A 24,492-nucleotide genomic window follows, 5' to 3' on the forward strand; every position below is an offset into this window, starting at 1 on the left:
AATACCTTTTCTTGTCTCGTAACCTTGTCTGATAACTCAGTAAGTTTCCTTCCAAGACTACTGGTGGTTTCTGTCAAGTCGGCAATTTGTCTCGATTGTTTTTCAAAATTTTGTTTTATGTCCCGTGTCAGTTCATCGAATTTAGTGTCAAATTTCCCATTGTCACATTTTAATTGTCATTTTCTCGTCTAAAGCGTCAAATCTTTTGTCAAATTTTCTGTTTTGGTCACCAAGTAACTTCAGAATCTGGTTGAGCATGTCAGAGTCCTGTGTCTTAGTTTCGTCATTTTTTCGTGTCTGATTGATGTCTGGTTCTGACGTTGACGTTGTCAATGTCACGTTTTGTCGCGTAGTACTCACTCTCCATTCGCCTGTATATCTGTTTAAATATAGGGGTTGTTGTCTTAATCGATCCGGTAAAATTGTCTTGAACATCCTCACAATTAAGTTCAATATTCATTTGATTGTCGGACATGTTTTGCAATGTGTCACTTTCACTAAGCTCGTCCGCTGAAACAATTTCTACGCGTCTAGCGTCCATCTTGCGATTTTCGTAACTAATTGCAAATAAAATTTTTCAATGGCAAAAAAAAAATTTAAAATATGATATGTTGAAATCTGAAAATTTTCTTATGGAAATGGATATTTCTATATAATTTCTAATTAGAAATTGAATTATTAAACTGGTACTGAAATTTCCCTCTCACAAATAAATGACTGTGAATATGCTCTTCAATTACTATTTGCAATAATAGTAGTAAATCAATTTGAAAAAAATAATTTCGAAATAAATGGATCGGAATAAAGGAAGTACAGATGACTGCTTGAAACTGGAAAAAATGTAAATTTCTGTACTCACCAATTTTTTTGTTCTTCAGTCTTATGTTGCAAATGTAGCGTCAGATATACAGTTTTCAATCCAAAATTTTTCTTTCGCGTCCGTGCAAATTATTTTATGGAACGTTATCCTTTTCCCTTTTTTTTTTACCAAATTAATTTGCTGTCATGATCAATTTACAAATTTGATGATAACCACCTCGAATCACTATTGAAACAACCTCGCTTTGTAATGTAATTTTAATTTACACCCAAAAGCACATTCAACACATCGCCGAAAATACACGTCTTTCGTATGAAGACAAGAGAGTTGTTCAAAACAAAAAAACCTACGCAAAAGTAAAAAGACGAACAAAATTATTTATAAAAGTCGGGCACTGGCGCAGCACTCTTCTGCGTGCGCGATCGTAAATTATATCTTTGTATTGGCGGAGGCGCGGAAGTCAAAGTACCATTACAATCTCCATAATTGTGTGCCCTTCGAACAAGTTGCCTCAATGCAACCGTTAAAAGACCCGACTCTTCCAACCTCGAAAGCCGCTACATATCCTCAAAATCCTTGTATACACTTCCAGGTCCAACAGCATTAAATGAATTGCCAACACCACTACCAATATTTACACTATTCACATTGGTCACTATACCTCCACTACAAGTCACTACTTCATTTACATTGGTACTATCTACATCCTTCAAATTACTACCACCACCAATTACTACGCAGGAGGTATCCACGCCCTCTTCTTCTCCTTCCACATGTTCAACACACCGCGGCTCCTCCACTGCAGGCTCCGACGGCCGGCATGTCAGCCGACTCAGAGCTTCTTCTAGTTCGACCTCGGCTTGAACACCGACATCCACCATCAGATGACTCGTGGACCCGGAAGGGTCCTGCAGATCAACCAGGGAACCTGTGGAAAGAGCTTTACTAATATTTCATAGGTGCTTTTTTTTCCCCCAAATTTACGAAACATACATAACCCACTTTCTGACACTTTTGAGTGGGTGTATTAAGACCAACTATCTCTGCTATTAGTACTACAGAAGTGGTTTATTAATGCATGCACACTATCTATTTATTAAGCAACATTGTGCTATATGTGAATGATCGGCCTCTTAGCCTCTCTGGAATCTTCTAAGAGAGTTGCCCGTCCCTAGCCATGTGGAGGCGGGCCGCTACCACTAGAAGAAACCACTCCATTTATACTACGCTTTTATTCCCCCCACCACCATACTGATCTAACTACAACTACTAGCTACTACAATTCAAAGACTTAAACCAACGTAGTATTTACATATTTACAATTGCACATTAGATCTGAAGCGCAATTACCCTCTCCCAAGGTAGGCTCGCTGGGCCTCCCTTGAGATTTTATTCACCAATTTTGCTGAATTGCTGAACAATTCGCCATTTGTCATAATATCATTTATATTCCTTGTTTGCAGAAGCTGTCTCTCAACTGAGATAGCCTGTTCGTATATTGGACACTCAAACACTGTGTTCTGGCGATCCTTCGTGGGCACCACAGTCACACTCCGGTGTTGGCCTTTCCCCTATTTTGTGCAGGTACGTGGGATAGGGACCGTGGCCTGTAAGGAAGTGAACTAGGACCTGTGAGGGCTTCATTATCTTGTTCTTCAGTCTTTCCCTTACTGTGGGTAGAAAGCCATGGACTCTACGGCCTGTACTGGACCCATCCTATTCGTCCTGCCAAATGTCAAGCATTTTTTCTCCGATGGCTTTAATGCTTACCAGAGGACTGCCCATTATATTTTTCACCGTGTTGATGTTCTGTTTGCGCAGCCAGTAGAAGGCTGTGTGCTGCCTTATTATCAGGTCTAATGGACATAGACCCATAATTACCAACTGCATCTGTGGGACTTGTGCTGAATGCTCCAATGCGTCTCAACAGAACGTTCCTCTGTATTCGCCTGACAGCAGCGGCAGGCCGCACAAGAGCTAACCTGTGGGCCCACACACTGGATGCGTGCCCTACTATTGGTGCCAATATACTGTTATGATAGATATTTTTGCTTTTGACGGCAAATGAAATCTTCTTTGTCCATTTGATACTATCTTATTGAACATAGCTCAATATGCGGAATGAAACTCCAATTCTCATCTATATATACCCCTAGGTAACGGGCATATCTCTGTCGTGACACTGCCTGACCATTAATTCTGACTGTTGGGTCCCTATTTAACTTGCCTTTTAAGAGCATATATAGCGATTTTTGTGGTGCAATAGACGTTTTAGTCTTCTCAGACCAGTTTGTTAACAGTCCAATAGCCAGTTGTGATCGATCTTCGATCACATTGCTAGTGTCACCTTCCACTAGAATTAAGAGATCATCCGCATAAGCAGTGACACCTAGAACTGCAGTATCTCCCTGCAGGACGTTCAACAGTGATTCCATGTTGATATCCCAGAAAATGGGACCACACACCGATCCCTGGGGACAACCACGGGATACTCTTTTAGAGACAAAGGCTCCAGGAGCCGTTATTTTAGCAGATCTTTCATCACAGTAGGCCTCCAGACAGCCATACAGTAGCTGTGAGCACCCAATCTCTCTTAGGCAAGAGAAGAGTGCCGGCCACCACAGGTTATCGAAGGCCCCTGAGGTGTCTATCATTATGCTAAGGACATACTTTGATGTAACAGAGTGAACAATCTGGCAAACCTCATTGATCGCATCCTGAGTGGAGCGACCCTTTCGGAATCCGAACTGCCTATCACTCATACCGTGCAGAGTTCGGTAACTCAATAGTCGGTCAGCCAGCAACTTCTCAAATGCCTTGCCCATCACATCCAGCAGACAGATAGGCCGATAGGATTTCGGCATCGTTGGATCCTTATCAGGGCCTTTCCTGATAATTAAGACTTCTGCAGTTTTCCACTTTAGTGGATAATAGCCCTTCTGTAAACAGATGTTGTAAATACGACTTAGTGCCGGGGCGACCAAGTGTGCGAGTCCCTGTAAGATATCCACAGGGATCCCATCAGGACCAGGTGCCTTCTTCCTTGCAAAGGTGTAGATGGCTGCTTCTACCTCTTCTGCAGAGAAGGGGTTAACGTTTGTATCATTAACGTATGGATTGGAGAGCGCGTGAGATATTTCCCGCTGCTCGTGCGAATCCTGGTCTTCGATGTCATCTGGTAGTAGTGTGTCAAACAGCAGTCTTGCTGTTTCTTCCCAATTCTTGGTTGTGCCACCATTCCCAGCACATAGTGTTGACAATATCATGGGCGATCTAATTTTTTCTTGAACTATTTTGTAAGGAACACCCCAAGGGTCTGTTCCCAACTGATCGTTCACAAATCTTTCCCAGGACAGGCGCCTGATACTGTCCAACTGATCCTTATATCTCTGCTTCAGACGACGATTAATACGCAGGTGGTATTGTCGTTCGTCGTGGGCAAAGCTTCTTTGATAGTTGCTTCGCGCCCTTCTGATTGACCGTTTAAGCACTGTCAATTCAGGGGTCCACGGGGTGGACTCCCTGCAGATGTATCTCGCTATTCGAGGAACTGCCAGTGTGATAGCTGTTTGCACGGAGCTCACAAGCTCCTCCACAGCTTCATCAATGTTACCTATGTCCTCTCCAAACTCTGGAGGACTGAACACCTGCACGAGTCGGTCCCAGTCTGTCCGAGCATAATTAAACCGTTCCACCCACTCGCCTGGCACATCCGCGATGGTTGTCGCTATTTCAAATGTTATACAGTTATGATCACTGACAGTTAAGTGTTCTCTTACTTGCCAGTTATGGATGTGGGGTGCTGCCCTCTCGCTTGCAAGTGTGACATCAATATTTGACGTTGCACCCGCCCTCCCTGAGTAGGTGGGGGGATACCCAGGCAAGTTTAGCACATGCATGTGCATTTCCATTATCGAATCAACAAGCTCTGCACCCCTACCGTCCTGTACATCACTGTGCCAGAGTGAGGATTTAGCATTGGCATCCAGAGCTACAATTATAGCCTGCCCGGCTAAAACTCTTAGTATCCAATTCAACTGATCAAGATAAATCTTGATGTCATGTCTGAATTGGCAGTAGACGTTTACAACGTACGTACCGTGACACAACAAATTGAGTTGTACAACTGTAATATGTATGCTCAGTACAGAATTGATTTAATATCGTAGTTTTAATAATTTTGTTCAATATTATAATTGCACTCATGGGGTTCCCACCCGAGGAAACCACTTCAGCTGTTGCAGGAAAGCCAGGGACTCGACCTGCACAGGAGTTCGGTTCTTGTATCAATAGAACATCTATTTGTTCTTGTTCCGCTACTTTCCTTAGCTCACGTGCAACCATCTGACTGCGCATTGCATTGACTTGTACCATTTTAAACATCGCCGTAATCTGTTCTGTGTATAAGTCTATCTAAGAACATTCTGTGGGTTGGACAATCTTTAGGTCCACCACCCTTGTGGCCTCGTCTTCTGCATGGTACACATACTGCTGCTTTTCCTTATTAGGACAGCCTTTTTTAGTGTGCCCAGACAGGCCAAAATTGGAGCATACGATATCAGGTTCCGCACGATACTTATTAGTGTGATTTATATCGTGGCACTTAGTACATCGTGGTACCGCCAGGTAATCTTTTATGTTTAACGCAGAGTAGCCAACATACAACTGACCCACTCTCGTTAGTAATTTCCATAAATTTGAAGAAAGAGACAGCATTGGTCGTATATTTTTTACTATCGCAAAATCGATTTTCTGTCACTGAGTGACCATCTTCAGTGCTAGAAGTTAAAAATTTTTTCACATTACGATCAGAGAGTACAACATAGAAAATCACAATTACATCTGCATATGAACATAACACTTGTTGGAAACAAACCTATATTGTATAACTTAAATTAGGATGCACTGTTGTCACTAAGCTTACGGCAATCACATAGACTGAGGTCGCTGTTTACCTGCACTTGTTCAGCAGACCTCGATGTGACGGGGCTTGACACGCCCTCTATGTGACATGTGTCACGTGAAGACATAGTATTACTGGTTTTGCGAATTATTAACACTAAATAACTCTTGTACTTTTGTGAATGGTGTAGTACTTCAAATTCAAAACGTACGTACAACACATAGCAGACGCAGGGGAATATCTAAAATACATTGGCGTATTGTTTTTTTATAAACTATAAAACATAAAATAGATCGATGATAAGTTGTTAGAGTGCAGAACATATAAAAAGCAAAAGATAATGCAAAAGAATAATAAATGAATAACATAAAAAGAGGCATAGCACAGGTTTTCTAAAAAACATAATACCCACCATCTGGCGTGGGAAGTCAGAAGTACAACGTTTGTAATTTATGTAACAAACATTAATACCAAGGAGTCAAATATATAAAAATAATAACGTTAATACCAAAGAGTCAAATATATAAAAAAATAATAACAGCACGAAATTGCCGTTACTTAATAATTAAAATGCCGTGCAAATATAAGGTGCGAACAAGTAGTATACATCAATCATCGAGAAACCATCATGAGGAAGGACAAGTAATAGTGTCACTTATACCAAAATATACATCGTACTTTAGAGAAATTAAACATAGATTATGCACGATATCCAGCACTTATTCAAATAGCAAAGGAATTGTTAACATACATTAAAAATAATTACGTAAAGTGATAACCGGTTTGTATTACTTTGTGTCAACGCCTACGAGATTTGGACTGTAGTAAAATTATGTTCAGTAGGCGTCCATAAGTTCTGCAAATTACAGAACAAAAAAGGAAGAAGCATCTTTTAAAAAACCGAAATTAGTAATGTTATTAAAACAAACTGAAAACAGTCTGTGATTGCCGTAAGCTTAGTGACAACAGTGCATCCTAATTTAAGTTATACAATATAGGTTTGTTTCTAACAAGTGTTATGTTCATATGCAGATGTAATTGTGATTTTCTATGTTGTACTCTCTGATCGTAATGTGAAAAAATTTTTAACTTCTAGCACTGAAGATGGTCACTCAGTGACAGAAAATCGATTTTGCGATAGTAAAAAATATGCGACCAATGCTGTCTCTTTTTTCAAGTATACCTGTTATCTGGTCGTAGTGCACAAGACAACATGGAGTCGCCAATCAATTCAATAAATTTGGCGAGACTTCTACCACGTGGTGTACTGTTAACTTCTCATGAGGACCTACTTTGAAGCGTAACTTGAACTGTTCGTCAAATTCTCCTCGTCATGTTTACATCAAAATTTTGTGTATATATTGCGTCAACCAGATTGTCTGTTGTCATGAATGTAGGTACATCGTACAGACACATCAAAGGTTGACGCTTGCGTGGATGTTCACACTTCACTTTGTTACTTAATTGTTCATTGCTTAGTATCTTTTTACAGTCCTCTTGTGAAGCCGTTTCTGCTATCAGCACGTTCTTCGCAGTATGAACATTTTTTTATCTTTATTTTATCCTTCTTAGGATCAATGCACTTCTCAAATACTGACTTAACAGCCTTAATGTCATTGCCAGGTTTAGGTTTTATGAATACTGTAGGAGTAACTTTTTTGATGTACTCTTGTATAGTTTCTTTCGCTGTTGGTGCCTTGGCCACTGGGGCTCTTGCAACCGCAGCAAAAAAAAGAGTGGGCGATTGCCCAGTTGGCCACAAAATCCCTAATACGATTAATAGCATAATTGCTAATCTTTCCGTTTTTGATACTCAAATCCAGAAGTCTTAGGAATTTCAAGTGATGCTCAGCGACAGAGATATTCGCGCAGTTCGAAACTTCACCAGTATCTAACATATTAACACTCTCGATTCTCAGCCATTATCGTATTCAAAGAGAGTGAAAAGATGGAGGCCCAATCTTGCCCCGGACCGGCCTCTCTGGCATGGGGGGAGGCTATATGCAGCTAGCTCACCTGTCCCGCCCCATAACCAAGAGCTATCAGTAACTGAGCTGCTAGGTTTAGCACGCCGTGGGTACAGCTCACTAGTCCTCTTCAACAACCACATCACCACAGTTTTCACCTGCTCCCTTATTTTATTTTGAGTTTATTTTGAAGGTGTTGCCGCTCAATACTCCTCATTCCTGTTGAGGAGTACGGTTGTTCTCTGGTTTAACTTAGGGAATTTATTCAAAGATTAATTTAGCAAATGTGGACACCGAGTCAACCAGACTTTGTAAAGCTTTATATGCATCAGGGTTTCTTAGTATGTCTGCAACATCCTGATTTTGTAGTTCCTTCCTTAATTCGGAGGCAACTGGTTCGAAGTCTGGGCATTCAAAAAACCACATGTTCAGGCGTCTCAATAGCGGCACCACAAACACACTCAGGTGTTGGATGGCTGCCTATCCTGTGCAAGTATGTAGGATAGGGGCCGTGTCCTGTTAAGAAGTGAACTATACCTTGTGAAGGTATGAAGTGCTTAATCTTCAACCTCTCCTGAACGTTTGGAAGGAAGTCGTAGACTCGCCTTCCTGTCTCTGATGTGTTCCATTGTTGTTGCCATAATCTTATTGTCTTTTGTTTAATTTCTTTTATATTGTTTAGATGTTCGCCCATAATTTGTACTACTCTTTGATAGTCCTGTTTTGCCAGCCAGTATGTTGCCTTATTAACAAGTCTAATGGGCAAAGCCCCATGATGATACTAAGAGCGTCTGTTGGGGTGGTGCCGAAGGCACCTATACATCTGAGGATAACGTTACGTTGTATGCGCCTGACCATCATTGCAGGCCTCACCTGAGTGAGTTCGTGGGCCCAGGCACTGGAGCCGTATCCAACTATTGGTACTAGTATGCAATTATGGTACATCTTTGTTGCTAATGGAGGAAGATGAAACCGCGGTTGGGCTATACTGATCAACTTATTTAGAACTGCTAAGGCTTTGGAGGCAACGTGGTCAATGTGTGGCACATAGCTCCATGCCTCATCTATGAGGATGCTCAGGTATTTCGCAACTCGCGTACGCACCATTATCTGATTGTCTAGTATTATAATCGGGTCTAGGGCCAATTTGCCGTTAAGAAGAATGTAATTGGATTTATGAGGTGCAATTTCCAGCTTTGAGGATCGACACCATTGTACTAGGATCTCAGAAACATGGCCTGCGTTCGTCTCTACTTCAGCACAAAAGTCGCCCCCGATAAGGACGAGGTGGTCATCTGCATATACCATGACTCCCAGTCCCACATTGTTCTCTTAGAGTGTTATCAGTAGAGGATCCATATTTATATCCCAGAATAAAGGGCCACACACAGAACTCTGTGGACAGCCCTTAGGTATATTCTTGAGCACCACAGCACCAGGAGCCGTGATTTTGGCGACCCTGTTCCAGCAGTAATCCCTCAAACAACTGTATAGCATTACCGGACACTCAGTCTCCCTAAGACGAGAGAAGAGTGCCGACCACCACAGGTTGTTGAAGGCACTGGAAATGTCCACCATGACTCCAAGAACGTATTTCCTCGTACATGAGTGTACAATACTTGCCACTTTGTTTACAGCATCAGATGTTGACTTTCCCTTGTGAAATCCATATTGCAGATCACTCATTCCACGCAGGATCCTGTGACTCTAGAGCCTTGAGACCAGTAGCTTCTCAAGTGTCTTTCCCAAGACATCCAATAGGCAAATGGGCCTATAGGACTTAGGCATCATGGGGTCTTTTTCTGGTGCCTTTTTTTATTATTATCACTTCAGCAGTCTTCCAGCGAGTTGGGAAGGACTGTTTTTCCAAAACATCTGTTATACGTCTTTGCAAGGCCTGGGGCTATTTGGTCCACAATACTCTGCAGGACCTCCGCAGGGATTGCGTCCGGCCCCGGGGCCTTGCGTTTGGCGAATGAGAGAATGGCTGCTTTTTACCTCCTCAACAGAGAAGGGGTACACTTGTAGTTCGTTGTTGTACTCCATCTGGTCTTGCATTCTGATCTCCTGCTGTATCTCATTGTCTGTTTCTGGTCGATCATCTGGGAGGAGCACATTTAGTAACTACTCAGCAGTCTCAACCCAGTCTTTCGTCATTCTGTCAGTGTCACCGAGTCTTACTGTTGAAAAATGCATTGGAGAGTGTATCTTCTCTCTCACCATTTTATGTCGAGTACCCCATGGGTCCAAGGTGAGATGGTACTTCAGAAAGTCCTCCCAACTTCGCTGGCGGTGTTGTCTTAAAGTTTCCTTGAAGATCCACTTCCGTCTTCTGTACAAGGCAAGATGATATTGTCTTTCCTCCTGAGTGAAAGACCCTTGATAGCTACGACATGCTCTTTTCATAGACTGCCAGAGCCGAGTAAGCTCTGGAGTCCATGGAGAGGTCACTTCACTTACGAGACGCCTTCGCGTCGGTATCGCCACGTTCACAGCCGTCTTGATAAAGACAACCAAGGCCTCAACAGCCTCATCCATGTCAAAAGGGCTGTCTCCCAGCTCTGGAGGATTGAACTCTGCAATATGACTACGGGAGAGCTGACCGGGACCTGCTGGAGGCATTGTCCACCCCTCTGGCACGTGTTCCGCATGTGGTACTATCGAAAACTCAATTACGTTGTGGTCACTTGTTGTCAGATTGTCCAAGACTTTCCAATTCTGAATATTATTTGCTACATTGATAGAACTCAGCGTAACGTTGATGTGTGAAGCTGCCCCGGGCTCGACTCCTATAGGTAGGAGAGTTGCCAGGGAGATTATAATATTTAAATGGTTTTCTATGATAAGGTCCTTCAGTGCAAGACCGGTCCTGGACTCCACTGTGCCAGAGAGGGGACTTTGCGTTGCTGTCCATTGTAATGATGAGTGACTTGCCAGTTAGGGCACGTAAAACAGTTGACAAAATTTAATGCAACAAGTTGTATACAGTCTGCATCCTCCACAGTGGGGTATGTAACTTTATTTCCGCGAGGATGCGCAGCTTGAACCAGCTGCCTCAGTGCGGCATTCAAATTTACTGGATTTTCAAGCCTTGACAACCGTAGAGTCTCCTCACATATGCCATAAGTATTTCCAGGCGAGCAATTGTTATAAGTCAGTTTTTCTACTACGTGAATATTTCCCACTACACCATCACCAAGAGTTAATTTATCTACATTTGTGGCTACTTTCATTAATTCTACAGTCTCTTTAGCTTTCTCATCTGCAGGCCCCTTCGAAGCAGACGTCGATGGCTCCACCCTCAGGCGCGAATCCCCATTTCGAAGAGAGGAGGAACCCGCCACCTCAGCCGCCAACACCCTTGGTGGATCTGGAAGACCACCCCTGGAGGCCAGGAAGGACCCGACCTGGCAGGAGAAGTCTGACGTTTCTGGCTGCACGTCAGGCACCGGAACAGCATAGATTTCCCCCTCCTTCTGCGAGTCCCCGCCCAGGGAGCAGAGACCCGCCGGCCCAGCCACCTTCGTCACTGACAAACCAGGAGGACTCCCCCTGCTGGCCAGGAAGCCCCTGACCTGACAGGAAGCCCCTGACCTGACAGGAAGCCCCTGACCTGACAGGAGAAGTCCGTCATCTCTGGCTGTATTGCTGGCACTGAAACAGAATAGATTTTTACTTCCTCTTCACCCTCACCATCCAGAGAGGACAGTGACTCCTGTAATTTCCTCCACCTTCCCACATCTCTTAGTGTTTTACTAGGTGACTTCCGACGAGTGACCTTATAGCGCGTCGCCATAATCGGTCCTCTGGATGAGAGGGGTCGCTATCTGCAGCTCACTCACCAGTCCTGCCCCTTGACCAAGAGCCTTATGAGCTGCTGGGTTTAGTGCGCCGTTTCCAGCGCACTAGTCCCCTTCCATGACCACATCACTGGAGATTTCTCCCGTCCCTCCCTGGCAAATGCCCACTGCGTTCCGGATTCACCTCTTGGCCTTCGCCCCCTACTAGGTCGAGTTTCCACCCTGAGGCCAAGGACCCAGTCCTACCCAGGTGCTGGGTCGGTCCCCCAGACGTTGTGGGGTCTGGCCCCATCTAACCTAGCCAGGGACATGTCACCATGCACTGGCTTGGCGAAACGTGTCCGGTACGTCCCATTCATGGCTATGAGCCTTTGCCGTCTCAGGCCGCGATCCCTCCCAGTGAATGTGGCCATGGGAAGACAGGGCAAAGATGTTTTGTGCCCTGTGCAGGGACAGTTGTTGTGTCACTTCCGACACAGCTTCCCCTGTCCCATGCACCCTTTACTTTCGTCTTTGGTTGGGGGACGTTAACGTCATCCGAGACGTGAGGAACTGCAGCAGCCAGACTGCAGGGTTCTGGGATCATCATTAGATTTACCCTCATACCCTCACCCAGTCACCGCACTCAACTCAGGAGAGTCGGATGGTATGTCTCTTGTAACGCAACTCCCCTTGCGCCATGCACCCTTTGCTTTCGCTTGGGTTGGGGGCATTTAACGACCTGCCGTGACGGGAGTTTTACGTCCTGCCTTGACACAATGACAATCGTCACCTATCAACGCAGCCCAGAAGGTGTTAAACGAGTCAGTCTGGGTCTTATATGTGGAGTTTTACATCAACGAGATGGTGCGGCACTCAGACCCAAGTTACGTTCCCACACATACTGAGGGATCATGACCGACCATGTCCCACCCACCGCTTTTGATAACTGATGGTGGGCCAGTGCAGACCAGTGAGGGTTGCACCCAGTTAAGGGCTAGCCTTTTAACGTCATGCGTGGACGACCCATCCTGTGTTAGCTTCACCCCATCTAAGGGGGTTACTGAGCCATGGGGCCACGACAAGGCCATGGGATTGGACATTGTGGTTCCCACCCCAGCAGGTTCCTCTGAGCCCTGTTGCGATCAAAGATTCAGGGAATCAGAGGGTCTCCTGGCAGTTTAAACCCAATTTTGGGAGGCACCACGCAGACCGATTTCCCGTAGCGCAGACTGATTTCCCGTAGTTTCATAGGTACAGCGAGAGTCCGCCGATCGGCACTGAGGCCGTCATTGTCCCACCTGTAAGGCGTGGGCAGGTGCGGCGAGGGGCGGAACAACTCCCGCCGTTCAGGTGTGGCCACCGGGAAGAGCGGCGTTCAAAACTTGATAAAATAGTTTCATAGGTACAGTATCATACATGGCATCTCTTGGTTGGGTTTCCCCTTGCCAGAGGTGTATCATAATCAGGGATCCCTGAGCTACTGCTCATCCTCCCTTCAAGTCCACCCCACATGTCCACTACGCAACTCCACCACGACAAAAGGGAACCAGCCTGTAAAAACTACCCCCATTTATGGGGGAATGGACCTGCCACCCTTTGGGGTGCCCATGGGGAACCAAGTGGAGGCGTCGCCACCACTGCTGACGGCGACCCTTTCATCACCAGTATAGCATCCACTTACAGCATGTTCATACATTTGAAGGGTACCCAGGAGGACAACCTGTAATCCCCAGGCTGGCGAGGCTCACATGCTGTTGATGACTAGTGGAGTTGGTCATCTCACCCTCCGACATACCCTACTTGCCACTGGTGTCCCAGGATCCGTGTAGAGGTGTCATTGGTGGTTTTTTGAGAGGTCCTCCAAGTGTCCAAGAATTTAAGGCTGTTTTGGAATCATTGGGTCTAGTCTTTTGTTGTTCCTCTAGGCTAAGATTAGCTTTCTTCGGTTGCTTCCTGATGTTCCTGGTGCACCTACATGATACTTACTCCATGTTATGCAGTACCCTTGCAACTTCACCTATATAGAAAGCTTCCTCCGTGAATTCCTTTATCGCTGAATAGCTTTCTTTTGTCTTTAATAGTGTTTCCTTTGTCCTGATACATTCAGGTCCCACTACACCCATAAGCTGTTCTCTGGGGTCCTTGTATAGTGTGCAGGTGTAGACTACATGATTTGAGTCTTCTTCCTCGCCACATGTGCATCTGCCATTGTCTTCTATTCCCAGCTCACACATTTTCTTCTTCAGACTGTGGCTTCTCAGAAGACATGTTAGGGAGTATGGTGGAACCATCCCACCACGCCAGCCTGTCTGCCATAGTTCCACATTTGGTACCCAGCTAAAAGTTTCCCTGCCATTCTGTGTCTTGTTCCACTTTTCCTGCCACTCTTCCTGCAACATACAGTTTGTTTGTGAGCAATGCATCTAGGGTTTTGTCCCATGACAGCTCTTGGAACTTGGAACCCAGCAACCGAGCCAGCCATTCCATTTTTGGTGTGGTATAGCAAGGCTGCTTTGACTATCTCCAGATCAAGTGGCATACACCCTGTGAGTACTTGGAGAGCATCAGTTGACACAGTCCGGCAGGCTCTGGTCATCTGCAAAAGAAATGGTCGTTGGATTGAGTCTAGTATGCGTTTGCAGGTATGGTGCAGCAGTGTGGGCAGATCGGACGAAGCACCGGTATGTCAGAGAGACAGAGACCCTGGTATATTAGTTTTAGTGATTTCTTTTGCAGACCCCACTGTATTTTGGTCACCCTCAGGAGTGTACCTGAGACTTCACTCAGCTTCCTCTGAATATTTCTCGCATGAGGTGTGAACAACAGTCTTTCATCAAGTGTTATTCCAAGATATGTGAATTCTTGGATAAACTGTATATTCTTACCTTCAAATGGTTTGGTAGGCGGCCTGTGTCTATCGAAAGTGCCTTTGATGGTCATGGCGACTGTCTTGTGATGGGATATTACAAGCTTATTCTGTCTCGTCCACCTGCTGACTTCGCCTAGCGCTATTTTTGCTTGTTCTTCTATTTGTTTCCTAATTCGTCCCTTAATTATGATTGCCAGGTCGTCTGCGTAGGCCACCACCTCTGCCCACTGCTCGCCCTCCCTCTCTACAATCAACTCATCAAAGACAAGGTTCCAGTAGTAATCGCCATGCAGACACGGTATCACGCCGCAGGTCTGCTAGTTTTGTGTTCCACCATGGTGCCGAATTTTGCACCTGTCTCTTCCTTTTCATTGATTTTTTACAGCTCGCATAGATTGCCACCTGCAGTCTGTTTACCTTTTCATTGACACCCTCCTGTGGATTTTGTAGCCAGTTCTCTGTGGCACCAATGAGCTGTCTATCAAAAATGGACCACTTTGCAAAGCTTGTATTGTAATTTACGAGTTCCTCTTTGGCTCTCATTCTTTGGGGTACTCTGGCCTCGTAAGTGATTGCCCTGTGGTCACTTGATGTCCATTCCTCATGGACCATCCACCTACACAACATTCTGGCAGCTAAGGTTGTACATATTGTAACATTGATGTTACTTTCCCCATTGGGCCCTCTGAAAGTAGTTAGCTGCGATCTCTCATTCATAACCAGAAGACCATGTTGAGAGATAAAGTCCTCAAACTTTCAGGTGCCTCGTCTGTTGTTTGGCTGTGCAAGACTGGTGAGTTGGCATTTGTCGAGATTTACGTAGTTAGCCTATACTGCCAATATGGTTCACCTGTAGACCAGTTCCTCCATGAATTGGAGGTTAACCTGGACAAATTGAGTGGGAAAGCAATAGTCATAGGAGCTGATACAAAGTTCCCACTTACACTAGCAATGGCCATGCGCTTATTGCAGAAATTTGTGAACTGCATTGCTGTTAGTGACTGCGACCTAGCCGCTATAGCTGCCTTTGTCGCTCCATCTTTAGCACTATAGATGAGCTGGTAATTTGGGGGATAGCTAACTACGTTGTTGTTTATACAGTAGGGTTCCTGGAACAACAGCACATCCACATTCTCTTCATTTATCCTCCGTGCCAGTTGATCAGGGACTACTTTTGCCCTTTGGCCCATTTATTTGGAGAAACCTTATGACATTGTATTGTGTGCCAGTCCCTTGTCTTCCTCCAGTTTGCAGAACTGCATCGTCACTACTGGCCATAATCAGTTCTGTAGGTTATTATGGCCTTGACTCTGTTATATTCTGGGCAGGATTTCTCTGTTACTGCATGGTCGTGTGGCTTCTTTGCACGCTTGCAGTTTGCACAGTGTGCTGGCTGATCTTTCTTTGGGCATTCCTTGTAGGTGTGTTCAGATGCTGCACAGTGACCACAGGTGTTTTCAGCACCTGTGCACTTGGCAGCTGTGTGTCCATGAACCTGGCATTTCAAGCACCTGTTAACGTTGCCGTAGTTTTTCACTTTGTGTGAGGTACAGTTTATGTAGACGAAGCCTTGTGTTAGCTTACTCCAGAGCTTTGGTGTTGTCTCCAAAACCAAGTTTACGTCTTCCTGATCCTTTGGGCCTGTCTTGAACAGCACCTTGATGCCATCCATAACTTCTTCCTGTGATGATGTGTTAAACCTGGAGAGGTTTCTTTCAAACAGCTCAGTTTTCAGCTCCTCTTATGTTGTCTGTCTTGGGACATCGAAAAAGATTACCTTTGGATTTCTTTTCTTTGGATCCGATATAGCAATTCCGGACTGAGTGGCCTTGACACACCTTAGCTCTGTTGTAAGCTCTAGCTCTGCAGTATCTGCTAGTACACTGACAGTTTTCCTAGTATGAATTTCTTCTGGGCATTGTTTATCTTGTTGTTTTCACTAAACAGAAACTCCTCCATCTCTTCTCTTATGTTTGTCATTGCTTGAAGGTCAGTGCATATCTTAGTTCCTTCCTTGTCAGTAGGATTCATGGAATTTCGGTCCAATCCCTTTACTATATCTACATTTTCTTTACTGGGCCTCACCATGGGGTGACTTTCCAGAGCTCTTCACTTCCTTAGGCCTTAAGATTTCCACCTGTGATGAAAATACTTCTGGGTACAGAAAACTTCTATGGGAAGTTTACTCTATGTGGCAGCCTTTATCCCCTTCTGCCAGTCACACAATTACATGAGTTTTCTTTTGTAAATAGAGTTTCTAACCTAATAATCACATAAGGTCCTTATACTTCTTATGTGAAGTGGAATAAAATAGCCTACAATACTAATCACCAAGAAGTCTATTTCCTATCGTCGACGTTCATGCAGAACTGACAGCTACACGGTACGTACGACTTAACTTCTCAGTTTCATAGGTACAGGGAGAGTCCTCTGGTCAGCACTGAGGGCGTCGCTGTTCCACCTGTAAAGCTGGGTTCCCACGGGGTGTGAGCACGAATTTGTGCCACGCTTTCGTGCTTGATTTCGTGCCATGAAAGGAGTGAAACCATCAGTTGGGGGGCGTGGACAGTTCACACGGAGTGGAGTGTCAACAATAGCGTGATTCAGTTGATCGCACGAAGCCGGCCATGAACGAGCTCCTTATCGAGAGTTGTGCTGTGGTGAGTTCGGTTTTTGCTACTGGTTTGGCTCAGAGAATGAATCGGTTGGTGGAACCTCAAGAAAAACGAAAGAAAAGACGATGGTGGGTCAGGAACTGGATACTTCAAAGAACATCGAGGGCACATAATTTGTTTGACATGGAACTAAGAAACCATTACCCTGAAGATTTCAAAAACGTATTACGAATGTCTCAGGTGCAATTTGACTACCTTTTGGAATGCGTTTCACCTCTAATTTTTGCTTTTACTGAAAAGTCTGGAATATTTATTTCGTGTTCCAAAGAGCACAGTTAGTAAATTTATACCTGAAACCTGTGAAGTGGTCCACAAGGCACTTACGGAATACATATAGGTAATTACAATAACATATAGTATACAACTTTTTCGTTTATTATTTTATTTGAATTTTCAACATAGTAATGTACGAGTATTCTACGTCTAAGTATTTAAGGAATAGACAGAAACAGTAATACGAAAATGGTTGATCAGCATAATAATAGTGACCATTAAAAATGTTACCAGCATAGAAAGAAAGTAATCGTTTGAGTAATAAAATAAGATCGAACTATAACTTTATAAATAAATAGTAATCTGAGAAATCAGCACTCATATTTGATTCTCTCTCACTTGGTAGTGTTGATTGGTTGGAGGGAGTTGGTTGTGGGCACATCGCATTTGTTATTTGTGACGTAATTGACTCTTGAAGCCTCATGGCAATTGGAGGCCAAATACTTGGTAGCATTGACGCAACATACTTTCCAAAATAGTCGTAGGATTCCTCTTGGTTCATTACTGCAGCACGATTTGAAATAGCTTGTAACTTCTCAATCGCACATGAAAAAAGAAATCGATTTGGGAGTCGTGCAGAACTTTTTCGCCGATTTTTGATGATGAAGCCTGCGATGGAGTTGAAGCACTTTTCGTTTTAGTACTGCCCTGGGTGTCTCAGTTTCTCCTGGAATCTGTGATGGGCTTGGCGTGGTCTCGTTGAGATCGTCAACAGCAGTTAAATCTACAGATAGGGATTGTGGCTTCTCCAGTTGTGATTGTTCATGTGTGTTTATTGGTGACACCTGCAATCAAAACATTAATTTTCTTTCAGGCGCCGGCAACTTCAGATGAATGGAAAAATATAGAGTATGGGTTCAGAGAACGATGGAACTTTCCAGGCTGTGCAGGAGCTCTGGACGGAAAACACATTGTCATTCGTGAATCTTCAAGTTTTCGCGGCGCAAAGACTGCTCCATTAAGTTTCGGGAATGCAGCCGCATGAATTCTGCTTCTTCTTCTAATATTTCGGCTGTATACCTTTCAGCCATCTTCAGAGAGAGCCGTACTACTGACGCTCCAGTGCTCGCTCCATCCTTTTAAACTTGCGGACCGCGCCACTGCGCATGCGGCCACAGATAAACAAGGCGCCAGTGATGTTGATCGGCGGCAAAGACGTACAATATGCATGAGTTACGTCTGTGGCTGCGTATTCGATCCATGCTGGGAGGTCGATGTATTACTGGGAGCTGAACTGTAGTGACGTCTTTGTAAGTTCAATATTGAAAGTGCCGGATTCCATGATTTATCTAATGTGAAACCGCTGTCTCTATTAATTAAATTCTTCATCAAGCGGATTTCAGTGGCCTCTTTTACTACGGAGTCCCAGAAAGATGAAACAGAAGTCAGAATTTCGACATTTTCATATACCATAGAGTGACCAGAATCAATACAATGCTCTGCCACAGCCGATTTACTGGGTTGTAAGAGCCGAGTGTACCTGCGATGTTCCATACACCTCTCTTGGACTGTACGATTCGTTTGTCCGATATATGAAAGGCCACATTCACATGGTATCTTGTAAACTCCAGGCTTGCGGAGTAGTAAGTCATCTTTAACGGAACCCAGGAGTGCAGCCGTCTTCGCCGGTGGACGAAAAATCACTTTTACTTTATGTTTAGTGAGGGTCCGTCCTATTTTGGATGGAGGCTTCCCACATACGGCAGGAAAGCCATGGATTTAAATGTTTCCTTGTCATCTTCTGCATTCCTTACGGACACCTTAGGTTTTATTTGTAGTGCCTTACGTATCTGTTGTGGAGAATACCCGTTGTCCTCAAAAACTCTCTTCAGATGTAAAAGTTCGTCTTTTAAACTACTTTCATCAGATACGACGTGTGCTCGGTGTATCAAAGTTCTTAGAACACTACTCGTCTGCGAAGGATGGTGACAACTATTTGCATGTAAATATAAGTCCGTATGGGTCGGTTTCCGATACACTGCATGACCCAAAGTGCCATCTTCTTTGCGCCGAACCAAGACATCCAAAAATGGAAGACATCCCTCCTTTTCCACTTCCATTGTAAACTGAATTTGTCCATGGATGGAATTCAGATGGTTTAAGAAGTCCTGCAATTTGTCCTCACCATGGGGCCACGCTACAAAGGTATCATCAATGTACCTCCAAAAAACTGTAGGCTTCAAACTAGCAGACTCCAGGGCCTTCTCCTCGAAGTCCTCCATACATAAATTGGCCACTAAGGGCGACAAAGGACTACCCATGGCAATACCGTCAGTCTGTTCAAAAAAGTCGTTATTAAATAAAAAAGTATGTGGAGGTCATCACATGGTGAAACAAAGCTAAAATCTCCTTATCAAAACTTTTTCCAATGAGATCTAAAGATTCAGAGAGAGGTACCTTAGTAAATAGCGACACTACATCAAAGCTAACTAATAGATCGGAGGTGTTCAGTTTCAAAGATTTTAATTTGCCAATGAAATCTGCAGAGTTCCTTATATGATGATCACATTTTCCCACAAGCGGCCTCAATAGTGACGCCAGGTGCTTGGCACAATAATAGTTGGGAGAACCAATATTGCTCACGATAGGACGTAGAGGGACGTCTTTCTTATGGATCTTTGGGAGTCCATAAAGCCTTGGAGGCACTGCACCACTTGGTTTCAGTCTTCGTATGACTTCCGGTGGAAATGGGGAGGTGTTCAAAAGCGACGCCGTCTTCCTTACCACCCTGTTGGTGGGGTCCTTACTGATCTTCCGGTACATACTATCATTCACTAAACTGTATATCTTATCATGATAGTCGTCACGTGACATTAAAACAGTGGCATTACCTTTATCAGCAGGGAGAACCACCGTTTCGGTATCTTGGCGGAGCATACGTAGTGCAGTCCTCTCTGCCACAGATATATTGCTTCTTTGTGGGCGAGCCTTCATAACAGCTCGACAAGTTTCGCGTCTTATTTAATCTGCAGAATCCGTAGAGAGTGGTCGAACAGCTTCTTCAATGGCACTGATGAATGCAGGTATAGGCAAAACCTTTGGCGTGGGTGCAAAATTCAGTCCTTTGCTTAAGACCATCATCGTAGCATCGTCCAAATCTCTACCCGTCATATTAATGACGGAGCGTCGAATGATACTTTCTTGCTGTGGAGATGGCTCAAGTCGGCTGAACTTTGCAGTCTGTCTTGATGTTGCTACCTCACGAACCCAGTCTGATTTGGCCCATGTTGTACCCTCCATCCAGTTCCAAGAGTTGGTAACTCCACAGACATCTTCAGGTGCAGACGATAAAGTTCAGACTGGCGGTGTTGCCATGGCTAGTCCTTTGTCGCCCTTAGTGGCCAATTTATGTATGGAGGACTTCGAGGAGAAGGCCCTGGAGTCTGCTAGTTTGAAGCCTACAGTTTTTTGGAGGTACGTTGATGATACCTTTGTAGTGTGGCCCCATGGCGAGGACAAATTGCAGGACTTCTTAAACCATCTGAATTCCATCCATGGACAAATTCAGTTTACAATGGAAGTGGAAAAGGAGGGATGTCTTCCATTTTTGGATGTCTTGGTTCGGCGCAAAGAGGATGGCACTTTGGGTCATGCAGTATATCGGAAACCGACCCATATGGACTTATATTTACATGCAAATAGTTGTCACCATCCTTCGCAGACGAGTAGTGTTCTAAGAACTTTGGTGCACCGAGCACACGTCATATCTGATCTAAGTAGTTTAAAAGACGAACTTTTACATCTGAAGAGAATTTTTGAGGACAACGGGTATTCTCCCCACCAGATACGTAAGGCACTACAAATAAAACCTAAGGTGTCCGTAAGGAATGCAGAAGATGACAAGGAAACATTTAAATCCATGGCTTTCCTGCCATATGTGGGAAGCCTTTCATCCAAAATAGGACGGATCCTCACTAAACATAAAGTAAAAGTGATTTTTCGTCCACCGGCGAAGACGGCTGCACTCCTGGGTTCCGTTAAAGATGACTTACTACTCCGCAAGCCTGGAGTTTACAAGATACCATGTGAATGTGGCCTTTCATATATCGGACAAACGAATCGTACAGTCCAAGAGAGGTGTATGGAACATCGCAGGTACACTCGGCTCTTACAACCCAGTAAATCGGCTGTGGCAGAGCATTGTATTGATTCTGGTCACTCTATGGTATATGAAAATGTCGAAATTCTGACTTCTGTTTCATCTTTCTGGGACTCCGTAGTAAAAGAGGCCACTGAAATCCGCTTGATGAAGAATTTAATTAATAGAGACAGCGGTTTCACATTAGATAAATCATGGAATCCGGCACTTTCAATATTGAACTTACAAAGACGTCGCTACAGTTCAGCTCCCAGTAATACATCGACCTCCCAGCATGGATCAAATGCGCAGCCACAGACGTAACTCATGCATATTGTACGTCTTTGCCGCCGATCAACATCACTGGCGCCTTGTTTATCTGTGGCCGCATGTGCAGTGGCGCGGTCCGCGAGTTTAAAAGGATGGAGCGAGCGCTGGAGCGTCAGTTGTACGGCTCTCTCTGAAGATGGCTGAAAGGTATACAGCCAAAATATTAGAAGAAGAAGAAGAAGAAGAAGCAGAATTCATGCGGCTGCATTCCCGAAACTTAATGGAGCACATTGTCATTCGTGCACCTCCCGCTACTGGATCTGATTATTACAATTACACAATTAGTTTCAGTATTGTATTGCTAGCTTTAGCTGTTTCTGATTATTGTTTCCTGTATGTTGATGTAGGAGCTAAAGGAAGAAATTCTGATGGTGGTATATTTCAAAACATCTCATTGTACAACCCTTTGGAGACACATTCCCTTAGAATGCCAAGTGATTTTGTTATTGTAGGGGATGATGCGTTTCCCCTAAAGACTTATCTGACGAAACCTTACAGTCGGCGTAACGTGTCTCTACAGGAAAGAATCTACAACTATCGAGTTTCAAGGGCTCGAAGAGTTGTAGAAAATACTTTCGGCATACTTGCGAGTAAATTTAGAGTATTTGAAAAACCAATATCTTTAAAAATACAGTTGGTGGACAAAGTAGTACTAGCCTGCTGCTCGTTGCACAACTGGCTGTGGAAAAACTAATCCCGCCTACATCTCACGAGGTTTAGTTGACTTTGAGGATGAAAACCATCGTATTTTCTCTGGATTGTGGCATCGAGAGGAAATTACTGGCCTACAGAACCTTCTGCGAACTGCTAACAGACATCCACATCGACAGGCACAACAAATTCAGGATAAGTACTGTGATTACTTTAATAATGAAGGTGCTGTGCCCTTGCAGAATGTACTACTCGGCGACATTCCAAATACAGAACCATAGAGCACATCAGTGTCAATATTGTGCTCAGTTATTTTGTACATGGTTGTCTTCAATTAGTATGTGTCACAATGTAAATGCATTGCTAGATATATTTTAATACAACAATATCTAGCACTGTAACAATACATTCTTATGATAAAAGAAGCTGGTACAATTCCTGTGATAGACCTAGTATTCTGTATAATTATTATAAAAACTGTTGTAGTAATGTAAATGTAAGGAACAATTTTGAAAATGTGTAAAATTTCAAATATGGAAACAAACTTTTATTTCACTTACCAGATTTGATAGTGTGGGTCGTTGCTGAACAAATGGGCGAATGAAAGAATTCATCTTGTCAAACCAGATGATTTTTGGTTTATAAACCTCGCCAGTGCCAGCTCCAGACTGTTCGCTTTCGATTATTTTCTTCAGTTCCTGACAATAAGAACTTCTCAAGTTTTTAAATTTCGCAATTACTTTGTTGATAATATTTATTCAGAACAAAGGTTAAGTACAAATCATGGTACAATTACACACATCCATCTTTTTACAGTGAGTGAGAAAACATGCAAAAAACAAAATGGTTGTGCTATAAAGATATATCACTCTTCATTGGATTCCATATATTGATATAAATGTACGAACATCCCAACACACCTCCTTACATTTAACATGTCTCGAAATTTTACAAACTTATGCTTGCTCAGAGATTTGGTAAAAATGTCTGCACATTGCTTTCTGAATCTACTTTACAAATGTCTATAATTCCATTTTTAAAACATTCATTCACAAAATGGTAATGCACTTCAATATACTTTGAATTTTTAGTAAGATTCCCGTAGTTAGCAATATTGACTGCCCCTGAGTTGTCTTCATAAACTTTCGTGGGCTTGTCAGACTTTATATCAAAAATATTCAAAATATCTAGGAATAACTTAATCTCAGTGACAGCTTCTGACAATATTACATACTCAGAGAAAGTAGATTATTTTGTAACACTTCTTTGTTTCCTGGATTTTCAAAATATTACATTTCCAAATAATCTAATTACATAGCCTGATGTGGACTTATGATCCACAGAATCATCTGCCCAATCTGCATCTACAAAACAATCTTAACAAATCCATATCTTCAGTCTTTCTATATGTTAGCTTAAAATCTTTTGTTTGATACAAATATTTCAGTACTCTCACAGAATACTTAAAGTGAGTATCATTGTAACAGCTTTGAAATCTACTCAAATAATTCACACTGTAACTTATATCTGGCCATGTTCCAGAACTAATGTATAGGAGAGAACCTATAAAGTACCTGTACTTGCTATCAAGACTTCCATCGTGCGCTACATCTAGTTCCAAATTTTCTTCCATTGGTGTACTGCACAATTTTGCATGTTCAATCTGATGTTTCTTAGCTAGAGATTCAATATAGCTACCCTGACTCAGAGTCATTACATTTTCTGCATAATTATAATTAATATCTATTCCAAGATAATTCTTTACTTCATCTAAGTCTTTCATCTCAAATCGCTTGGATAACAGACATTTGATTTCTTGTATTTTCTCTTCACTTTTGCCACAAATTAGCAGATCATCAACAAACACAATTATATAGACAAAACAAATTGTAGCCCTCAGTACATATGGACAATAGTCATAGTTACTTCTCTGAAACCCTTGACCCTTTAAAAACTCATCCAGACAATCATACCATGCTCTAGGGCTTTTCCTCAAGCCATAAAGTGTCTTAAATAACTTACAAACTCTATCTGTTCCATCCATGTATCCAGGGGGTTGCTTAACATAAATTTCTGACAAAATTTTTCCATTAAGAAATGCAGTTTGTACATCCATTTGTTCTACAATTAAGCTCTTTTGACAA

Source organism: Schistocerca cancellata, chromosome 10 (assembly GCF_023864275.1).
Source record: "Schistocerca cancellata isolate TAMUIC-IGC-003103 chromosome 10, iqSchCanc2.1, whole genome shotgun sequence".
Lineage (NCBI taxonomy): Eukaryota > Metazoa > Arthropoda > Insecta > Orthoptera > Acrididae > Schistocerca > Schistocerca cancellata.